Source organism: Gopherus flavomarginatus, chromosome 1 (genome assembly GCF_025201925.1).
Source record: "Gopherus flavomarginatus isolate rGopFla2 chromosome 1, rGopFla2.mat.asm, whole genome shotgun sequence".
Taxonomy (NCBI): domain Eukaryota; kingdom Metazoa; phylum Chordata; order Testudines; family Testudinidae; genus Gopherus; species Gopherus flavomarginatus.
Window position 1 is genome coordinate 338483788 of NC_066617.1, and position 21795 is coordinate 338505582.

Here is a 21795-nt window from a genome sequence, read left to right on the forward strand (position 1 = left end):
AGATCATTAGGAAACGGGGCACAGACCCTCACATTGGTGGGAAGTTCTATACTTAGATTTCACCAACCAGTTATTGAGTATAGAACTCCTCAGGCACTATAAGAGCCTTAATGTAGGGTCACAGACAGTCCCCATGGGTAGTAGTCCAAATTCTCTTGCCACCCGGGTAAGCTTACTTGTGTGATAGATGGTCCCTTACACCATGTAGCACAGCAATATTCAGGTTACTCCCAGACCCAAAGGACCAGTCACTTACACCATGTCAGTTGGAGTTTAGATCTCACGCCAAAGCCAGTGCTTGTAGCCAATCCTCTAATAAACTATCTCAAGTTTTATTATATAGGAAAAGGAAACAAAAGAGTTATTTACAAGGTTAAAGGAGGTAAACATATATACACCCAAATGAGTTCTCATCCTAAATTTCAAAAAGTAATTGAAACTTCTATAAGAAGCAAGCTTTATATGTTATTTAGGCTGAACCCAGGCTAAGCATTGGGGATCTTTTCTTATGTCTGGTGATCCTTGCACCCCAGAGTTCAAGCAGCATAAAGATACAGTTCTTCCTTGTTAAGGGTTTTTATTCCCTTCCGCCTTCTACTTAGAGCTGAAAACTCAGCTGATGGGAAGAATTGATATGCAAGACACATCTTTGTGGGAGGGGAATGGAGAGTGAACAAAGTCTTTTTTCCTCTTTAATATTCCACTCTAGTCCATCCAGTGTCAATGGGCCTTCCTCTTGGAGCAGGAGGTAACACCTTTTGTTGGAGACCAGCATTTCACACTAATTAATGTCTCTCTCCTGTCTTTTGATTTACATAGGTGCAACGGCTTACAGGGCAAAGACTCAAATATTACTTTACAATATGGGATACAGATGTTATAAGTTAGATTAATGCATGCCACAATTCATAAGCATTCAATAAAGTATAAACGCATCCTTTTAATTCTAATACCTATTTTAATGGTATTAACACACAGGTGAGCCAGACCGATTTCAGCTAAGTATTGGTCAGTATTCAGCTGAGGCCTGGGGACCATGTCATGAACTGGGACTTGGTCTGCCGGTGTCACAGGAATTACTCACAAAAGGAATGTAGAACTGGGCCCATAATTATGTTTGAAAATTAGGTCAAGAGTTCATGCTTTGACCTCCCACTATGACTATATCAGTCAGGCTGAGTCAATATAAATCCTCTTTTCTTAACTATTTTCTTCTTTAATCTTTTTTATATTCACCCTAGTCATTAGGCAAACACTTAGCTTTTCATCAGCTTCTTCACACCCACAAACATAGATGCACCTGAACAAGAAGCCAACAACATAACTATTAAATAGTCAAGCTGTTTCTTCAGTCTAGGAGAAAAAGACACTCTTATTGTTAATTTTATTTTTAAATATTCAGAAGGCAATGGGAGTTAGATGCCTAAATACCTTTCAAGATCTGTACCTTGGATATGATGATGATGATCATGATGGGAGCCATATCAGTGTCTAGGAAAACAGAGGGACAATTTTCAAATGAATCTGAGTGACTTACGAGCACAAGACCCCCAAGTTAATAGGACTTGTGGTCCTAAGTTACTGAAATGCTTTTAACCCACCTCTCCTGATAAAGGAATCTAGTTTAACGTTACGTTTGAAATGTTACTATGTTTCAATTTTTTTTTTACTTTATAATGAAAAAATGCTATTTTGTGTATTAAAGAAATCAGAAACCTGTGCTAAAATAAAGATTCTATTAATAAAAAGAGAATGTGTGTAATAAATACACTATTTCCTGTAATAATCATTCAATCATTTAGACAACCCTAATCCCAACTCTATCTATCTAGCTCATTCAAATGATGACTCGATCAAGGTTACTTTCCAATGATAAAGAACTGAAATACATCTTAATTTATTATTAGCAAGAATATAACAAATTAATTTACTTGCTCAGTAAAATTAGTTCTCATAAAGCAGGTTTGCAATTAATGCAATTCTCTAAAAATTCACTTTTACATTAATCATTTCCCTCTTGGCTTCCTTTGTATTTTTTTATTAATAATATTCTATTACCAACAAGTGTTTTAAAATTCTGTTCTGCATACTAGCATGTACATGTCAGCCATTCATTCTGCACTTAATAGCAAATCATTCAAGTGAGTATACACCATCAAAATCCTGGGCAATTTGAATGCAAATTAAATCAATACAGTATCTTGGAAGAATTTGCCCTTGGAAACAGTTAGTTCAGCAGCTGTTCAGAAGCCTATTTTTTAGTTTAAAGCAGTACCCTGTAGGGCTGATGTAGTTAAGACTGTCAACTTTTCCATTCTAAGCCCCATTTTCAAAGGGATGAGAACTTGGCTGTAAAAGCTCCCTCCAGGTCAACCTGGCATTCGTTGCTTGACAACACTGCCAGGTGTGCACTATCATGGAAGGAAAAGGAAAAGGAAAGCTCAAATCACACAGTCTTGCATACATCCGTCCCTCTCCTAAAAATCTGAACTCCCTGTTATTTATTATTATTATTATTATTATTATTTATATTACTGTAGCATGTAGGAGCCCCAGTCATGGACCAAGACCCTATTGTGCTAGGTGCTGTACAAAGACAGAATATAAGGATGGTCCCTTACCAAAACAGCTTACAGTCTAGTGAGTGGACATTTTCCCAGTGCACTGAATGCAAGATTTAGCCCCAAGCAAGGATGGACCCAAGATCAGCATGTTGTAAAAACCTTGGAGAGAGAAGAAGGCAGCATGCCAGAGAAAAATCGGGGGGTTGGAGGAGTGTCTTAAAAGAGGTAGGAAGGAAAGATGCTTCATTTGTTTCTCTTGTCACTGAGCACTATGATTTTCAAAGGTCTTTAGTTGCCTAAAGATGTAGCTGGACATCTTTTGGAAAGTGCCTGTGTGCCTAACTCCCATTAAAATTACATAGCTGTTACTGCATCATAGCCTGGGCTTGCCCCTCACAGGCAGGGGACATTTCCTAGCCAGGTCAGACTCAGCACTGGGTCAGGAGCAGAACTTCAGACCTTCTCTGGTTTTGTTTTGTAACCTATCTGCCACTCTGGCAAAGTTCTCTCCACACATCTTTTCTGCACTGAGGCATCTGTCTTCCTCTCTTCTCCCCACTGGTCCATTTCCCCTTCCTAGTTATACTCACTCCTCTACAGTTCCCGCCAGCTCTACCTGCTCCTCTCCTCCTCTCCATCTCAATCTTCCCATTCAAAGCTAGGTCCTACATCTGCCTCCTCTTCCCCATCTCAGGTGTCATTTGTCCCAAACCTGGCCCTCCCTCCAAGCAGTCTCAATGATGCAGTCAGTCATTAATGGCTTCCCACCTCCCAGTGATTTCCCCCTTGTCAGGGAGAAGGGGAGAGAAAAGGGGGGCAGGCCCCTGGCTGCCTGGCTGGGTCTTACTCATAGTCCAGGTCCTTCCCCTGGAGATTCTTCTGTCCCAGAAGGTACTAACTGGCTTTGTTCCTGTAGACTGCACCTTCTTCATTCTCCCTTGCTTGATTGCCAGTCCCAGTTTAAGTAGAGTTTATGCTCTAGAGTAGCTAAGGGATGGGGCCCAGTACTACTCCATCACTCCTTTAGTCTTAGTGAGGGCTCTGTAAACCCCATCACACTGGATCTCTTTCAGCATCACCATCAGCCCATTTATTGAGACTCCTGTTGTCAAAATTACTGGGCTAACTGCATCTCTGTCTCCTCCTGGTCTCTTCGAGTGCACCCCCTCTCAGGCTTCAGGCTGTCACATGCCTTTTGGAATGTCTCCTGTTCAAACTAAAAGATTGGCCTGTCTCTCTGACATCTCCTCATGGAATTCTAGACATCTTCTTAAGCTCAACGTGGTTAAAACAGAGCTCTTAATCTCTCCTCCTTTTTCAGGAGGCCAGGGGGTAGGAAGGGGTGTGGGATGCTTGGATGATGGAACGCAAACACAGGCCTCCAGCTATTGGCCACAATTTGACTCCTTGCTTCTGTGTCAACAGCCTTATCTATAAAACAGGAATCACAATACCTAGCAGTCAGATAACTACCTGCTACCCTCATAGGGGTGCTGTGTAGATTAATTCATTAATGGTTTCAAGTGCCTTGAGTCTGAAGAGCACTTAGTGAATACCAAGTTTTTCAACAGTGCAAAGGCACCTCGCATAAAAGTTGTCCATTCTGTCTAACCAAACTGAGCATGCACTTTACTTCCTGTACAATCTCACTGAACTCATCTTGGCCTGAATCCTGGGCCTGATTCACCACTCCAGTGCCTGAGCTGCTGAGTCAGCAATGAAATTAATGCATTGGTAAGTCAGGCCAACTGTATCCAGTTGAAACTACGGGAGAATTGGAATTGGAGGCAGAATAGACAAACTATCGAGAATTACATTTCTGAGCCCTGAATCTGATCTCATTTCACACCAGCATAACTCTAAGTACTCAGCAGATTGACTCCTGATTTACATTTGTGTTAGTGAGATCAGAATTAGGCCCCCCTTTGTTTTCAATTTAGTTACTATCTTTGGTTTCATTATTGTATTTGTTATGATTCGTTTTATTGTTCGAGTTATTGTTTGACATTATCATTGCTGTTACTTAGTATTGGTTTTACAAAGGCCCCTAGAAATCTCCTTGGAGAACCTTCATTGTGCTTGGCACTGTACAAACAATAACAGAGAAGACAGCCCCTGCCCCAGCAGCTTACAGGCGAGGTGTCAGACAAGAGGTAACAGCAATGCCAGGACAAACAGACATAGTGAAGGTGAGTGGGAAGTTGAGACCACAAAATGAACAGAGTTTAGAAGGAAAAGTCAAGTCCCATCTGGCCTCTTGCCTTACCCATGCCTTCAAATAATTAGTTTGTGGCATAACTATAATCTTCCAACACAAAGCTTGACAGAACAGCTTCTTGGTCATTATTTTGTTTTACACTTTTTTGAAGATTAGATTTGCACAGGGGTTAAGTTGATTGATCAGAAACCCACTTTTCTCCTGTTGTGCTCAGGCGACTCTTGCTGGAAAGGGGCCGATTTCTCCCAGGGTTTATATATTTATTTGTATTTCATTTTTTTGTGGGATTTAGGTTCAAAATATGCCCCCCCGACTATCAACCGTTATGTATCGCCTTTGTGATTATCCATTTTAATTTATTTATCAATTTAATATTTTTCAAAGCTACATAAAAAGTCTTACATGTGGTAATCAATACAGAAAATAAAAAGGAGAAAACAACTCAACCATGATAAATTAAAGGAAAATTACTCTATCCATATAAAAATAAATTCAGTCATGGTGCTGAAAGGGAGATATATGACAAAATTCCAATGAGATATTTTTCACACATCAAGAAGCAATTCAAAGCCACATGGGTCCAATTCTAATTTACACAATAGCCACTGAATGCCACTGTGGCAGTGATAAGGGGCTTTAAAGTGGGCATACATTACATTTGCATTCAATTTAAGACTTGTTTATACAGCCAGAATGGTGTAAAGAAGCAAGAGGCCATGTCTTCACTACAAAACATAGATGTGTTTTTATATCAAGGTAAAAAGTATCTGTGCCTTCTCTCCACTGGGATTTTACATTGAGGTCTCTAACTCATTACGGCTATCTCAGTGTAAAAACATTCCTCTGTTAGCAACGTGGATGTAGCTTTAGTGTAAAAGAGAAACAGGTTCAATGTACTTATTTTACCACGTTTTAACAATGCTTTTCTTTTTTATGCATAATTGTTGACCCTGGGTATAACAGAAGAGGACAGGTACTTTATACACTAGTTTTGTTTAGTGAATCCTCTCCTGTTTACTATTATCGGCCCCAATTCCAGAAAGCAGTTATGCCTGTGCTTAAATGTGAGCATGTGAATAAGAGCTACCCTGAGCAAGAAAGTTTTCCTGAACTAGGGATGGTAGCAGGAGGACCTTAGTTTTCATACCACTTAGTCATGGCGAGATGAGGATGGACATAGACCTCCCAGTATACCAGAGCAGCGTTTGACACACCTGAGGGAAGTGGGGCATACATCACCTGTCTGTCTATCCTTAGAGGTAGACTGCTCTAACTTGTGTGGTGAATAATGGCTCTCATGTGGATCACTGGAGGTCAAAGTGCTCTGGTCATGTCTCCTCCCAACCCTGACAGGTCCTCTCTCCACCCCAGGCCTGCCATCTGCACCCCTGGAATGTTCCCTATGCTGTGGAAACCATATACCAAAGACACCTGCATTTCACAGGAACAAAGCAAAGGGATGAACCAGACTCCAACTATAAGGGAAAGGGAACTGGGCATTGCTACCAGCATAGGCAGTGACTCCATGGGTGCTCCAGGGCTGCTTTAGAATAAGAATAAAATATCACTGCTTTAAAATAAGCATATTTTGGACTGCAGTTTGTCTGCTAACTGTTCACCATAGTTATTGCTTTGACTATTCACTTTCACAACTAGCTACTTGCTGTGTGTGATTGGTCAGATATATTGTTTCTGTTTCCTGACTAGATTACTCCTAGATCCAAAGAGGTTTCAAGCTGGTTCCCATGATTATTTCTGGTGTTGATGCCACATGAAGACATAGTCACTCAAATCTCACCTTCTAAATATTCACACAATATTTCACAAGTGTTTCTTTGGATTTTCTTGTCAAGAAAATTGGTCATGCACTAATGCTAAGTGAATAAAGGGATCATGAATATCATTGCAGTGATAATTTTGTAGCATTCTTCCAGCTTTTCTCCTAGTCATATGTCCCTGGATCACAGTGAACAATTTATCTCCTTCACTGGAACATATGCTCTTCAGATAATACTTGTAGACAGTTATTAAAAGCAGCTTAATTGTAATTTAGCCAAGCAATACGTATTAAGTTCTTTTAATCTTTCCTCATAAATCATTTGCTCTGGCCCTTTAATCGTTTACGTTGCTTTCTCTGAATATTCTCTAATGTGTCTTCAACTTTTGGGTACTGGGGCACCCAGAGCTGTACCTTATATTATAGGTGAATTCTTATCAGTACCATATTGAAAAAGGGACAATCGCCACACCCCAAGTGTGAATGCCCTTGCTTTCTTCAGTCTGTACTGAAGCAATAAGCCATTAAACTGTGCTCTCTGCAAAGCAGTGCCAGTTAATTATAACAACATTGTTGGATCAGGAATTGGGATTTTGCAACACTAAACATTAACAGAGAGTCCCAGCAATACAACACTAGTCACAGTGCAAGGGCAAGCCATGCCTGACCAACCTGATTGCCTTCTATGATGAGATAACTGGCTCTGTGGATATGGGGAAAGCTGTGGACATGATATATCATAACTTCAGCAAAACTTTTGATACAGTCTCCCACAGTATTCTTGTCAGGAAGTTAAAGTAGTATGGATTGGATGAATGCACTATAAGGTGGATAGAAAGCTGGCTAGATTGTCAGGCTCAACGGGTATTGATCAATGGCTCGATGTCTAGTTGGCAGCCAGTATCAAGCAGAGTGCCCCAGGGACCAGTCCTTGGGCCAGTTTTGTTCAACATCTTCATTAATGATCTGGATGATGGGATGGATTGCACCCTCACAAGTTCGTGGGTGACATTAAGCTGGGGGAGAGGTAGATACGCTGGAGGGAAGGGATAGGGGCCAGAGTGACCTAGACAAATTGTAGGATTGGGCCAAAAGAAATCTGATGAGATTCAACAGGGACATATGCAGAGTCCTGCACTTAGGATGGAAGAATCCCATGCACCGCTACAGGCTGGGGACCAACTGGCTAAGAAGCAGTTCTGCAGAAAAGAACCTGGGAATTACAGTGGACAAGAAACTGGATATGAGTCAACAGTGTGCCCTTGATGCCAAGGAGGCTAACGGCATATTGGGCTGCATTAGTAGGAGCATTGCCAGCAGATTGAGGAAAGTGATTATTCCCCTCTGTGCAGCACTGGTGGGGGGGCACATCTGTAGTATTGCATCCAGTTTTGAGCTCCCCACTACAGAAAGGATGTGGACAAATTGGAGAGAGTCCAACGGAGGGCAATGAAAATGATTAGGGGGCTGAGGCACATGACTTATGAGGAGAAGCTGAGGCAACTCGGCTTATTTAATATGCAGAAGAGAAGAGTGAGGGGGGATTTGATAGCAGACTTCTACTACCTGAAGGGAGGTTCCAAAGAAGATGGAGCTAGGCTGTTCTAGTGGTGGCAGATGACAGAACAAGAAGCAATGGTCTCAAGTTATAGTGTGGGAGGTCTAGGTTGGATATTGAGAAAACCTATTTCAGTAGAAGTGTGGTAAAGCACTGGAATGGGTTACCTAGGGAGGTGGTGGAATCTCCATCCTTAGAGGTTTTTAAGGCCCGTCTTGACAAAGCCCTAGCTGGGATGATTTAGTTGGGGTCGGTCCTGCTTTGAACAGGGAGTTGGACTAGATGACCTCTGAGATCTCTTCCAACCCTAATCTTCTATGATTCTATGATAAACTTTGCAAAGTCCCAACTACCAATCCAAAAGGGTTAATTGTACTAGGACTGCACAGTGCTCTCCTATTGACTAGAAAGAATCAGGTCTTATTCTCAGAAAAGACTTTGTCAGAACATACTAAACAAAATTAAAGGACTGTTTAAACTCTTCACCCATCTTTGCTTTTCTAAATTTTGACAGGCTATTCTTTATTCACAAAGATTGCATTAATGCAACATGACAACTCTAGTCATGGTGAGGATAAGTTGGTTTTAACAGCTGAGTGTTGAGCAAGTCAGAGGAGAAAAACCTTAGCCCATAATTTAGGAAGATAGAATTCTTTGCTGTAATAGCAACCCTGGAACACTTCACACCTTAAATAAAAACAAATGCATGCCACTTTTGTCATAGAAAATTACAGCCTTGGTTGATTTATCTCTCAGCTTGAGCCTTCTGGATGTTTGCCAACATAGTTCTTGAGACCTTAAGAATTTGATGTTTTAGTGGCATCTGGTATCTTGCAAACCATTTCCTCTCACACTAACACAAACAGATGTTCTTCTCTCCGTGGCAGCACCGTTGTAGTAGACCAAACTGTTTCTCTTTGTTTTAAAGAAAAATCTTTATAATTTTTCTTATCATTTTTTTCAAGAATCATTAATCCACTTGGCAGTGTATACAACACAGAGCAATACATGATCTCTGCCCCCTGTGTCTTATAATCTAGATGAATGACCAAAACGGTACCTACCTTAGCTGCCCTGGATGCCTGTAGGAAGGGAGAGCACTTCAGAGAATCTGTCTCCTTTATAATATCTCTCACTATCAAAATCTCCTGCCAGCAGATTGTTAAATCAGTCTGCCGCCTGACTAATGGGCCAGTTCAATTCATATTGCTGCACCCTGTAAATGAAAAAAAAAAAAGAGAAAGGTTTTTTTCATTGTTTCAGTTTTTAAATATTTGGGAGGTGCTCTGATGGGGGCTATCTAAGTACCTTGATTATCATAATATGCTTATCATAGAACACTGCCATTTTTTTCAATACTCAAATAAGGGAAATTCTAGTTTCGGAAGGTTAACATTGGTTTGATGCTGGAAATGTTTATGAAAACAGGACTGTTGCCTTGTGCACCAGTTATAAAGGTACCTCAGCAGAAAGCACGAAAATAGGAGTGGGAGAAGGTTAGCAAGTAGGTGTTGAGACAGAAGGGAATGAGGAGTAGAAAGCAGAGTAGAAGGCAAAGTAGAGTTGTACAGGGTTTCAAAGGGGAGGACAAGCTGTTTGAACTTGGCGTGAAAGATGGAAGGAGGCCAGTGAAAGGTTTTCAGTCCAATCTTTATTTTCATGAGTTCTTGATTGAGCAACTTTCACAGCCATTAAATCACACCATCCTCCCTCTCAAAACAAAACAACAATGAAAGAAAAGTCACCAACCTGCTATGGCACTCAGATATCCTGGAGAAGGAGATCTGATAAATAGAGGACTGACATTGGAAATGGTCGGTATTTCTATTTTATTCTCTTTTCCTTTTATTTTAGTGCCGGTAAGATTTTTTCCTAGTTGTAAGGCTTTCATGATATTGGCCAGCTTCCATTGAATCATTGGTTTATCAATGACATCATCTGCTGTTTCATAGCGATAATAAAATGCCTCTGCCATCAGAGATGTCACTCTCATTTTACAGTTTACATATTTTCTTGTGTTCTACTGTTAGTTACTGTTGATATCCTTTGGGGTTTAATGGGAAGTGATTTATTCTTTCACAATCTCCATTTTATTCACTTTGCTGGAATAAGACCAGTGATCTCCTTACATTGCTGCAAGTGTGAGCTAACATTTCCTAGCAAAGTAAAATGAAATACTTTATTTACGTGAGTAAACTAGTAATAACAACTTCTTCTTTCTAGTAATTTATCAGATGTTTTCTAACATTGTAGAGACTAACAAACCATTCATTAAATGTATTCCATTTGGTAAGTTATTTATAGCAAGTAGCTCTAACAAACATTCAGTATCTTATAATCACTTATAAAAGAAGCATAACCTGACAAGATATAGTCTACTCCTTGTCAAAGAAATGCCGATTTGGCCAAATATGTACCTTAAAGGCCAGATTATTAAACCTGGTCTCCCTTTTGTCCATGGATTGTAGTTTGGACAGGGCCGGCTCTAGCAATTTCGCTGCCCCAAGCACGGCGGCACGCTGCAGGGGGTGCTCTGCCGCTTTCTAGTCTCACGGCTCCGGTGGACGTCCTGCAGGTGTCCCTGCGGATGCTCCACCGGAGCCGCGGAACCAGCGGACCCTCCGCAGGGACTCCTGCAGGAGGTTCACCAGAGCCGCAGGACCAGCGGACTCTCCGCAGGCACACCTTTGGGAGGTCCACCGGAGCCACCTGTCGCCCTCCCGGCAACCGGCAGAGCGCCCCCTGTGGCATGCCGCCCCAAGCACGCGCTTGGCGCGCTGGGGCCTGGAGCTGGCCCTGGTTTGGAATAACTGTGGATGCAGTTTTGCACCTTGCATGTACTGCTCCCACTGCTCCTCTTTCTTCTCCCTGGTTCTCTAGCTGCTCTTAAAATTTGCCCCCACCCTTTTCTGCCAAGTGTCTCTGTCTCCACTCAGCCTAGTGCCTCTGTCCGCACTCAGCCTCCCACCCCCTACAAGGCCCTGCCTGCTGTTCACACGGGGGGAAGAGGATAGAAAAGAGTGAGCAGTGGGCAGAGGGCAGGGTGGGGGCAGAGAAGAGTGAGGGGAAAGGGGAACCAGGAGCAAGCAGCTGGTAGAGCCTCAAGAGGAAGAGGCTAAGCAGGGGTGGGGCCACGGTCCAGGTTCCAGGGCACCTTCTGAGTGTGAGCCCAACACCACAGTGCCACTGGTGCCATTGTAAACCCGGTACTGCAGCAACTGGAAGATGGAGGAGGAAAAGAAGCTAAGGACAGAAGAAGCAATAGCCTAACAGGGAGCTCATTTTCCCAATGAAAGTGACAATAATGTTGGGCAGCACATGCCTCCTGCATCTGGGGAGGCTGACCCAAGTGCCAGAAGCTCCCTTGGCATCCAGACCATGGCTCTACCCTGAGGCCCCACCCTTGCTCAGCCTCCTCTCCTGAGGCCCCACCCATGTTCCAACCCTGCTCCACCCCCTCCTCTAGGCCTCCTGGCCCACCACTGGCAGAGTCCCTCCTCTCCTCCATCCCTTTCTCCCGAGGCCCTCACAACTTGCGCTCTCTGCCCCTCCCCCAAGCTAAGTGCTCCTCCTGCCCGACTTGAACAAGTACAAAACTTGAGGGAGCATTCACTGCCTCCAGGTACCCCTAATTGCCTGCTGCTTACCAGGAGGAGGGATGCGGCTGGCAGTGGGGACCTCACAGGTGTAGGGGAAGAGGACAGGAGGGACTTAGCCAATGGTGGGCAGTGGGAGCCTCGCAGAAGGGGCAGAGCCGGGACAGGAAGAAGCAGAGTGCAGGTGGGGCCATCACGGCCCAGATATCCGTGCTCTGAAAGGCAGCAGGTTGGTGTTTGGGCTGCAGGGGACGCTTATTCTCCACTGGTCTATTATACCCACCGCCTGTGATAATAAAATCGTGAATAATTTACTTAGGTATTACATGAAGGCAGTGTTCTGACCTTGGGGCTTGTCTACACTTGCAAGTTTTGTCACCAAAAACTGGCTTTTGGTTACAAAACAATGATAGCATACACACTGCAAGGTCACTTTTTTCGGAAAAAAATCCCAAGTTTTGATGACAAAAACCCTCCAGTCCTGCGAGAGACTTTTGTCTTTTCCCCTCCCATTATTTGTCGACAAACAGCTAATGTAGAACCACAGAGTTTTTTTTCGATTTTATTAGCCTCCAGAAAGTATCCCACAATTCCCATGCTGCCACTCTGGTCAGCGGTTTGAACTCCACTGTCCTGCAGCCAACCCACCCTTCCCCCTTGCAAGCCCAGGAATTTTAAAACTCATTTCCTATTTGCTGGCTTCCCAGAGTAGCTTCTCAGGTGACTTCCTAGGTGATCATGGCCGGCTATCGCACCAAACATGCTCCCGCTTGGACCACTGCTGAGTTGTTGGATCTGATCAATATAAAGGGAGAGGAGTCTGTTCAGTCGCAGCTGCAAGTGACCCATAGGAATTGGGACATATATGGGCAAATATCTCGAGGCTTGTGTGAAAAGGGCTATGATCGGACATGCAGCAGTGCAGAGCAAAGATAAAGGAGCTGAGGCAGGCGTACCATAAGGCACGGGAGGCAAACCATGGCTCCGGTGGTGCACGTAAGACCTGCCATTTTTATAAGGAGCTGAATGCTATCCTCGGTGGTGACTCCACCTCCATCGCTGATTGCCCCATGGATACTTTGCATGCAGCTGAAAGAGGGGGTAACCCGGAGGCTGAAATTGTGGATGAAGAAGTCAAGCTAGAAGTTGATGTGGTGGTCCCAGTGGTGTTGCCCAGTGGGGCAGGCAGCCAGGACTTTTCTCCACTCCAGAAGAGCTCAACAGGGAGCAGGAAGCAGATGAGACTCCAGATAAGTTGCTGTGGCTTGTGTAGGGAATCAAAAAGTGGCAGACAGGTAGTGTTTTCTGTGAGCTGGACATTGCTCTGTGTAGCTAATCTGCATGGCTAAGCAGGGTGTCGATGGACATCGAAGCCTGCAGGGAATCCTCCAGAGAGAGGCTCTGCAAAATTTCCAAAAGATATTTGTTAATACTCTGCTGCAGATTCCAAGGGATTGCAGCCTTCTTAGTTCCCCCATTATAGGAAACTGTACCATGCCATTTAGCAATCACTGGAGCTGGGACCAAAGTGGCGCACAGCTGAGCTGCATGTAGACCAGGGTGAAAGCCGCAAGCATTCAGCAGCTGAGCCCTGGTTTCTTTGGTCACCCTCAGCAGCAAGATGTCAGCCAGCAGGTTGGCTACGTGTTAAAAAGTGTGGGATAATTTTAGAATGAGTTCCCTGCAAAGCTTCCCTGCAAGCTAACAGTGCATAGGAGAGAAGTGTGGGATCCATCCTCTCTCACTGCAGATGCTGGCATGCACTACAAAAGAATGACAGTTGGAAAAATGACATGAAAGGAAGCCAGAGACCTTTGGAGGGGTGAGAGACAAAGCGGTGCATGACAGTACATTTTTCGCGTACCAGGATGTGCCACACTCCGTTTCCACATTCCCACAACACCTACCGACAGATGGTGTCACCAGGCACTGTGGGATATATACCCACAGTTCACTGCTCTCACTGTTGACAAAGGTGCCCCGAAAGTGGACATGATCTGTCGACAGAAGGAGCAAATGTAGACATACTTTGGCAACTTTGCTTTTGCTGATTTTTCCTTGGCTACATTAGTTTCATCGAAATAACTTGCCAGTGTAGACAAGCCCTTGATCTCTGTGCAAACCTCACAGGGACATTACTGGGAGATCTTCTGTGGATTGAGGGAAACATGAAGGGCAGAATTTATATTCCAGCCTGCAGACTATAAGTACACATGAAATTCATGTTGATGAGTTTGATATGCCTGACCTATATTCTGGTTCTGATTTACTCCGTATGTTACAGCAGTGTAACTCTGTTAATTTCAATATAGCTATCCTGATTTAATCCAGTCTGACAGCTGAATCAAGCTCCATTTCTACAACCTTCTTAATACTGATTCGGTATTGCCAACCTCATGCTATCTCATCTATTTTTGGTATAGATTATTTCACAGTCTCCAGCAGATTGCGTTTATTCAGCCTACTATTCATAAACTACAACAGGCTTCTCACAATAACACTATTGTTTTCAAAATGGGAATATGATTTTTAAAGCTGGCCTCTCTCATAATGCCCTTCCCTTGAAGTCAGAGCTCACATACAGACATTATTGAATCTAACCCTGTTATCAGTTTAAACTTAGTTACACCTGGGTAAGTAAAAAAGAAAAATGTCTTCAGTGTGAAAAATGAATGTTATACTATGTCTGGTTCTGGGCATCTTGGTTAACTTGGTTTTCAGGGATTACACTGAAAAATCACATTTTTATTTAAGTATCAGAGGGGTAGCCATGTTAGTCTAAATCTGTAAAAGCAGCAAGAGTCCTGTGGCACCTTATAGACTAACAGACGTATTAGAGCATGAGCTTTCGTGGGTGAATACTTATTTAAGTTATTTTATTTATTTTGCCAATGTTTAGTCTGTGTTTTTTTTCAAAAGAAACTCTAGAATTGCTATCAATAGGAAAGGAAATATCCATGTATGTGCCTTCTAGGATTATTTATGCAAGAGGGTGTGAAGGCCTGCCTATAGGTAAAAAGATAGCACTAGCACGCTCATCTTTTAGCCTTCAGAATAATCTGATTTATCAATAGTCACATAAAAATATTTAGAAGGAACTTATACTACTATAACTTGATTACATCTAGTTACATCCTCCCTGTCCCTGCTACCACTATCGAATCCCACTTCTTCAGACACCAAATTAATCATGATTCCTGACAGTATTTGCAGAAATCACACAATTACTTAAGTGTAGATTTATTCAAGAAATGAATCCCTCATTAAAAATGTATAAGGCTCTAAAAATATGACAGACAACATTGCTAACAATTTTATGCAGGATGTCAGTTTTTTATGACATGAAATGGCCTTGTAAAAGAAGATTCACTGCTGATTGGTTTAAGACACCTTTTTACCACCTGGTTTGTATACAGTGCTGTATGTGATGCTGGCGTACAGTGCCTTTAAAGCTTTTCATTCTATTATTCATTGCTTGATTTGAAATAGTATTACAGCAATAACTCTACAATGCGGAAGAATATCAGCCAAATGGGTGTAATCGATATTGCACATACAATGTGCTAAAGTGATGTGAACTCATCTCTTTTAGTGGTGTACCAAACTTTTGGAGCAAACATGGAAATGTGAAGATGACTGGGGTTTGACATATCACACAGGTGCATTAGCTGCAGATTGTTTATTCGTCCTTGGTTTCCTTGTTAGGGTTTTTTTTTCCTTGATAGGTCCAGATGTCTTTGTGAATCTTTTCATTTGATATTTGAAGTGGGAAATGTTCTACTGCCATGCAGGACAGCCTGGATTTTGCAGGGAGTTTATTGTAGCATGACAGACAGCCTTTTATTTTGCAGTGATTCATTCACACTCAGTCCAGGTCATTAGTGTCAGTAAGTTAATACCACTTGACAGCTGAACAAAGTCCCTTAAGAAATGAGTTGGTGGTCTCAGTCCAGTTACTAGCAGACAGCCATCCTCGTCAGAAGAATACACGCCATTTGACACTAATGCTAGTTCTTGTTGGCAATCTCAGCAGAAGAGCCAAAGACTGGAATGGCAAAAAACTAAATTATACCCCTGAAGATGGTCTTTTCAGGTCAGAGATCAAACATGTACAGCATGGTCCATAGCATGTTGTTTCTATGGATTTAGCAGCAGATTTCATTTTCCATGGAAGTCAGCTCCACTCCTTTTTCAGCCTTTCCCCTCACATACTATTGCAACATCCAGCTGGACCCCTTCCTCCCGCTGTTCTAAGTATTGGCCATGTACTGTCTGACCCTTCATTGTGAAATTAACTGAAGATGCCTGAAGCTGGCAGCCCTGGACTACGCCACTTCAAATGGTAAATGGAGTAGTTATATAAAAGCATCCTAAAGAGGGCCCCAGTGCTGTAAGGAGTTCTGTATAGTCAGAGTCTGCCTGGAACTTCATTATCAATGGCACTCTCTATAAGAAGGGCTCTTTGAAGGGTTAGGGCCTAAAACACCTTTGACTGTTTCAATTAATGAGACTATTGCCTGTCTCAGTGGAAGGCTGGCATGTTAGAATTTCTTAACAACTTACCAGGACCCTTCCATTTCCTTTTGGTCAGCTATGTAAGTAACATGATTGTATTGTTTTATGTATTGTTTGTCCAGCATTTTAACATTTACAGCACTATGTTGTTCTTAGGGATTGCTTAGTGTTAGATGTACATTACCAATGTTTGTGCGCTGCTTTGAAAATGTAAAATGCTACATGAATTATGGTTTATTATTATTGAGACACTTGTTAAATTTTTGTATAGATGTTTGACATGCTCAGTTCCATCTTCATTTTTACTGAAAATCCTCCATGTAGGTAATAGCAGATGGAGCATTAAAAATTTGTCCATATATTCATATGCTCTTATCATATTGTTATGGACTCCACCTGGATCCAGGAGATCTGGGTTCTCTTCCAGAATCTGCTGTTAAACCCCAGTGTGACCTTGCACAAGTCACAAAATCTTCAAAAGTGGTCTCAGATTTTGGATACCTAACTTGAAATCCCTAGCCCTGGGTTTTCAGAAGTGATGACCACCTGCAGCTGCCATTGACTTCAATTGTAGATGTAGACACTCAACAATTTGGAAAATCAGGCTCAAGTTATCTCACATTGAAAATTTGGCCCTCAATCTCATTATGTCTCATTTTCCCCACCTTGTGTTATGCAATTCTAAGCATTGCATGTGATTAGTATTGTTGTAGCTAGGTAGTTTTGATAATAAAGCACAGGGTTAAAATACAATAAAAGCAGATTGGGAGAGAACATTTTCTTTTGGCTATGTTTGGTTTGATCCATTTCCCAATGAAATCAATAGAGGCTTGGTCACTGTTTTCACTGGGTACAGAATCAGGACCTGTACAAATCCTGGTGTGTAAAATACTATTCACATTACAGTCTTTGCCATGGAAATCATTTTTGTCTGCAAGCAGCAGCTGGAAAGACTTTGGCTTCAGAGCATCATGTGCAAGCACTCCCACAACAGAGTCTGCACCTGCTGGTGTCATTTCAATGCCTTGAAATCCTTTGCAGCTGGAGCCACTATATATACCTTTAGATATGAAGTCAGGGGTACAATACTTTACTTTTCTGATTCCTATGTAACCTTTGCTCACTGGCAAATTGTGACACTACAACTAGCTTCTGAAAGGTTCGTTTAGCCTAACCACATTACAGTAATAGGCAGATGGATGGGATTTTTCTTCTTTTTACAAGAGCTTCTAAAATGCCCTACACAGAAAGAGAAGGAACATGGGATTGTTTGCATGATACCAGTATTTTTAAATGAAATATCGAGGAGCAAGTAGGTGACACTTTTAGAAAGCAAATGAGGAAATGAATTCCAGTCTCATGCTTCTAAGCAGATCACCTTTAGTGATTAGAAAGATCATCATCCCACTTCCCTTGCCTATATACTGTGTAACCTCCACTTGGAGTTTGTAGGCTCCTGAAGAGCCAAACTGAGCCTGAAGGGGCACCTACCAAAAGGTCTACAATGGGCAGGGCTATCAGAGCCCTCAGATCTCATTTCTCCACATGTTTGGAGTCAGGTGTGGGGACAGAAGGAAGTAGAAACTTCTGCTGAGGCCAACAGGGAGGCGCCTGCATTGGGTGATCTGGATGCATAGCCCACTGGACTAATGACAAGCCAGAGCTTCATTGAGGGAACAGTCTGACTCAGACACAGAGAGTTTTTGGTTTGGAAGCTGGGAGAGAGACATCTCAATTCAGAGAGTCCTTGCCTAACTCTTTCTGCCTCCAAAGGGAGTTTTTGCACAGTGGGAAGACTTCAGCTACATAGGCCAGGCAGTTCCAGCACTGCAGTGACCAGCCTTCAGCACAGAGAGATCCAACCCAGTCCTGGATACTGAAAGCCAGCTGAAATCCCCACAGGAGGGTTCCAGAGCAAGGAACAGTGAGCCTGGTTGGAGTCAGTAGAGGACCCTGCCTCACTCAGGAGTGAAAGAGTAAAGCAAGTTGACTTTTATTTAAGCCAGCCAACATCATAGACCTGCAGCACTCCATCTCTGGACACTCAGCCTTGGGAAGGTGCTATGGAAGGATTTGGAAGAGCTGTTAGTGATGGGAGGTGGGGAACTGTTTATTAATTATGAATCATAACCCTTTCTTTCCCCAGATCCTAGTTTCCTGGGCCCTCTGAAGTCAAACTCCTTTGTAATTCTGTTTCCATTCCTTTACTGGGGCTTGTTATTTACTTTATTATTCCCTGTGTATTGAGCTTTATACCCCTTAACATCTGGTAGTATAAATGATTTTCTCAAGGGGCAGCATGGCATAGTGAGGTGTCGTCTTGGGTGAAGCAACCAGACTTCAGAAAAGAACCCAGGATCTGACCCAGGCCAAAAAGGGAGTTGCTTTGCTTTTGTCAGAACCTGAACAAGTGACTATTAGACAAAATTGCCTCTTAATCTCTTTATTTCATAGCAAAGAATCTCCTAGACCTTTCCAGCCTCGCTTCTTGCTAGAAATCTAAAGAAATAGATCGTTTCATTACCATCATTTTCCTTTTCCCTTTACATCATGTATAAACCAGCAATAATTAATACATAACAAATTATAGATCCAGAGGTGCCACTGGTTTCAGTTACTTCCTGAACCATGTTTCCATTGCTTTCTTGCTGGGTTTCTAGCTCTGACTGCATGGTTTGTTGCACTGCCTGCCTAGAATAAGCTCTGTGTGGCTCGAAAGCTTGTCTCTCTCACCAACAGAAGTTGGTCTGATAAAAGATATTACCTCACTCACTTTGTCTCCCAGAGTCAGCTCAGACATTAATTGAAAGCTCTGTTTAAATCCCTGGAGGGAGAAGTGGGTGATTTCCTTCCCTTGGAAGCAGGGGGTGCAGAGATGGGAGACAATTTTATGCATGGGCTATCTGGGGTTGGGGAGGTAGAGCTTCTCCCCCTCCTGACTGAAGAGGGGAAAAGGTCTAGAGGAAACTGGGGGTTGGGATGTTTAATGGTGGATAAAGACAGGACTTCAGTCTTCAGGCTGTGAATCTGGCACATCTCGCAAGCACTAAAATAGACACAAAGAATTTCTGATGTTACTTGAATGCTCCTTTTCAGTAGAGCTGCTTTGCCTTAGAAACTCTATCACTGTATCATATGAAAGGCCGGATGTTCAGCTTTAAAAATAATGTAACCATGAGTATCAAGGGGAAGTAATGCAGGCAAAGGGAGAGCTTTCAACTTATCAAAGGGATTCTTACGAAGAGCTTTTACAAATTCTTATAAAGTTTGTCATTAACAAATGTAGTGTAGGCTTAAAGCATTTTTATCCCTTACAATGTGTATGTCCTCAGCTAGATTTACTATTTTAAATTACTTTTATGTATTTGTAAGGCACTTTTAGAGATCTTTCTTTAACACTTTTTCTGGGAAATTGCCCAGTGTTTTCCATACAAAAGTTGAAGGCGAAAAAGGCTTTTTTTTTTTTTTTAAGTATTATTTGGAGTATCTTTGAAAAACTGGTTCAGACACTTTTTTGTTGGAAGAAACTGAAAACAATAGCACTGGATACTTCTCTGCCCCCCCCCCACCTTGTCTTTGCAGACAGTTTTAATGTAGTTTAATATAAATGAACATCTTTATACACTTTTTCCTAGTATTATTTTTGCACAGCTGAGATACTAGCTGTTGTGTAGAGATGTGGCCACTGCGTAGAGCTAAGTGAATAAATCTTATAAAATTATTTATTTTGATAGATTTAGCTGTTTCTTGCATTCACAAATTGTCTATGAGCAATTGGATTTTCTCAAATATATTGATTATTTGAAATTAATCCACAAACATTTCTGGAAATAATTGTTTAAGAACAGCTGGTTGTATCTGATAGCTAGTTTGGATTGGACAGTTAGGTCTCATGATATTATTTCTGTTTCCAGACTGGATGAAAACAATGCTTAAAATACTGGTGTTTGAATTTAAAAATTTCTTGTTGTGAATATTCTCTACTGTTAATTTAGGACTACTGTAGCAGGTTCAGCTGGCATTTAAAGGCTCAGGACTTGCACTTCTGTTACTGGGTCTTGGCACTTTATGAAAAGGCATTCTGGGAAGAAGGGAGGAGTTTGTAGTCCCAGAGAGAGGTTGGGAATTGTAGGCTGGAAGCAATACATGCAGAGGGAAGGATTAGGTGTGTAAGAATTCCCTTTTTGTTCATTGTGAAGAAAGATCTGGGGAAAGAAGCCAGACCTGTTGCTGAGCCCTGGGCCAGAACCACAGTGCGGCTTCCTACAGAGAGGGAGCCTAGGGAGGACTAAGCTGTGCTGAAATACCTGGAGGAAGGGCTGGGGAGCAGATCCAAGGGGCCAATGTAAGAAGTAGCCCTGGGAGGAGAAATGAAGGAGGGACAGTTCAGTTTGGAGCAGACAGTTGCCAAAATATTTTGGTCTCATGGCTAGTTCCATAGTAGATGATGGGCACAGATGCCCCTATCTCACTGAGGAGCTGCTTAGAAGTGGTGTCGTTATAACCTGCAGCCAAGGGATGAAGGTTGCACAGGTCCTAAGAGGAGGCCAATGGCCCAAGGAGAGTCCAAGGCTTGTTGGTTTGTTTTGTATTTTGTCTCTCCTTTACGCTGGAAGGAAAAGACATAATTTGCTTGGCTGTAATGGTAAACTAATCTGACAGCAAAGAGGAAACACTGAGGCAGCTGATTCACAGATAGTGGACCAGGTAACACTGGCAGACTACTGTGACAGACTGTGAGCTGACTCATCCCTGAGTAAGTGGTGGCATATTGCTATGCTGCCCCAGGAAAGAACATTGACTCAGTCTCCCTGGTGTTGCCGTACTCACGGAGGGCAGTGCTGGACTATGTGCCATGATAAGTAGGACCTTGCTTGGTCATGAATGGCAGGGGGAGGTCTTAGTGCCCTGTGGTGGATAAGCAAGACCAGGGTCCAATCTAGCTCTTATTCTGCATTATTTCTACAAACATCCCTGCCACTGAATTCATCAGTGTTTTTCATTTGAGTGAATATTTATGGAAAGTGTTTGAGGTAGTCAACCAGCTCTGCTACTGTACATGTACAGTATCAGCTCTCCCTAATGTTTTATATAAGGCTGTATCCTAGCAATCATAACAGAACACTAGAGTTACTGCTGGGGTTTTTATATTTAAATTACAGTAGTCCCCAAAATGTGCTGAGTGTATTTTCTGCTACAGAGGAAGGTACAGTCCCTGCTCTGGAGAGCACAAACTTTAAATGTAATAAGGTTCATCTGACACTGACTTACACTGTGGTTGGCAGTATTATTCTTATTATGTATTCAGTCCTTTTTTGTTCATTTGCATGGAGCCACTCACTTCTCTGGTGGTATGCCTGTAAAGATTAGAAAAGAAGGATGGTCTAGTGGTTGGGACACAAGCCTGAGTTGTAAAATTCAGATTCAGTTCCCTGCAGTCTCAGAAGCTTCTGTATGACCTTGAGTGCGTCATCTAGTCTCTCTGTGTCTCCATTCCCCATCTGCCCAATGGGAATACGAGTATTTCCCCACCTCACAGGGATGTTGTGATAATAAAGGTATTAAAG